The following is a 2,114-nucleotide window of genomic DNA, read 5'->3' on the forward strand; positions in this document are numbered from 1 at the left end:
AGGCCGCCCCAGGTGCAAGGCAAGCGTTGGCTCTGGGGCCAGAGACTCCAAGTTCACGTCCTCAGCAGCCATGCACCGGCTGGGTAACCCCAATCATTCAATTCGACATTATCAGACACCTTACCATGTGCCGGGCTCCATCCTAAGCATTTGACATATACCATCTGTTGCTTTGTTTCATCCTCACAGCAAATCTTTTAGATTGTGTCGTTGTTTAGTCACTAAATCATGTCCAGCTCTTCCAACTCTCTGGACTGTAGCCCACCAGGCTCCTCTGTCCATGGGATTTCCCAGGCAAGAATACTGGAGTGGGTTGCCATTTCCTTCTCCAGGGGATCTTCCCAACCCAGGGATCAAATCCGTATCTCCTGCATTGGCAGGCAGGTTCTTTACCCACTGAGCCACCAGGGAAGCCCCAGTCTTCTAGGTAAGTGGGTGCTGTTGTGATCGCTATTTATTTCACAATCGGGGCAGCTGAGCTCAGAGAGGCCACAGAGCATCCCTGGTTGCCTCACCCCTCATAAACCGGAGGGCTGAGATCAAGCCTAGGTAGCCTGGCTGCAGAAACCCAAGCTCGTCACCGCACTTTCTGGCCTCCCCAGGCCTTGGGGTTCTCTGCTGTAATATTAGATGGTCCCTCTCTTTCTTTGCAGGACTGTGCTACAGGGTGAAAAGGATACAGAAAAATAACGCCTGTTTACGGCTTACTTGCAGCACAGTATGAAAAGGCAAAATGACAGGATACTGAAAGAGAAACTCCCCAGGTCAGTAGGTGCCCAATATGCTACTGGAGATCAGTGGAGAAATAACTCCAGAAAGAATGAAGGGATGGAGCCAAAGCAAAAACAATACCCAGCTGTGGATGTGACTGGTGATAGAAGCAAGGTCCGATGCTGTAAGAGCAATATTGCATAGGAACCTGGAATGTCAGGTCCATGAATCAAGGCAAATTGGAAGTGGTCAAACAAGAGATGGCAAGAGTGAATGTCGACATTCTAGGAATCAGCGAACTGAAATGGACTGGAATGGGTGAATTTAACTCAGATGACCATTATATCTACTACTGTGGGCAGGAATCCCTCAGAAGAAATGGAGTGGCCATCATGGTCAACAAAAGAGTCCAAAACGCAGTACTTGGATGCAATCTCAAAAACGACAGAATGATCTCTCTTTGTTTCCAAGGCAAACCATTCAATATCACAGTAATCCAAGCCCCAACCAGTAACGCTGAAGAAGCTGAAGTTGAACGGTTCTATGAAGACCTACAAGACCTTTTAGAACTAACACCCAATAAAAGATGTCCTTTTCATTATAGGGGACTGGAACACAAAAGTAGGAAGTCAAGAAACACCTGGAGTAACAGGCAAATTTGACCTTGGAATACGGAATGAAGCAGGACAAAGACTAATAGAGTTTTGCCAAGAAAATGCACTGGTCACAGCAAACACCCTCTTCCAACAACACAAGAGAAGACTCTACACATGGACATCACCAGATGGTCAACACCGAAATCAGATTGATTATATTCTTTGCAGCCAAAGATGGAGAAGCTCTATACAGTCAGCAAAAACAAGACCAGGAGCTGACTGTGGCTCAGACCATGAACTCCTTATTGCCAAATTCAGACTTAAATTGAAGAAAGTAGGGAAAACCAGTAGACCATTCAGGTATGACCTAAATCAAATCCCTTATGATTATACAGTGGAAGTGAGAAATAGATTTAAGGGCCTAGATCTGATAGATAGAGTGCCTGATGAACTATGGAATGAGGTTTGTGACACTGTACAGGAGACAGGGATCAAGACCATCCCCATAGAAAAGAAATGCAAAAAAGCAAAATGGCTGTCTGGGGAGGCCTTACAAATAGCTGTGAAAAGAAGAGAAGCGAAAAGCAAAGGAGACAAGGAAAGATATAAACATCTGAATGCAGAGTTCCAAAGAATAGCAAGAAGAGATAAGAAAGCCTTCTTCAGCTATCAATGCAAAGAAATAGAGGAAAACAACAGAATGGGAAAGACTAGGGATCTCTTCAAGAAAATCAGAGATACCAAAGGAACATTTCATGCAAAGATGAGCTCGATAAAGGACAGAAATGGTATGGACCTAACAGCTGT

The 2,114-nt window shown here is 45.0% G+C and overlaps 1 protein-coding gene across 1 annotated transcript in view; it reads right to left on the reverse strand.

The window, feature by feature from the left end:
- Positions 1–2,114, reverse strand: part of HHIPL1 (HHIP-like 1) — a 34,783-nt gene that overhangs the window by 13,217 nt on the left and 19,452 nt on the right. The window lies entirely within an intron of this gene.

Source organism: Bison bison, unplaced genomic scaffold (assembly GCF_000754665.1).
Source record: "Bison bison bison isolate TAMUID 2011002044 unplaced genomic scaffold, Bison_UMD1.0 scf7180017864302, whole genome shotgun sequence".
Taxonomy (NCBI): domain Eukaryota; kingdom Metazoa; phylum Chordata; class Mammalia; order Artiodactyla; family Bovidae; genus Bison; species Bison bison.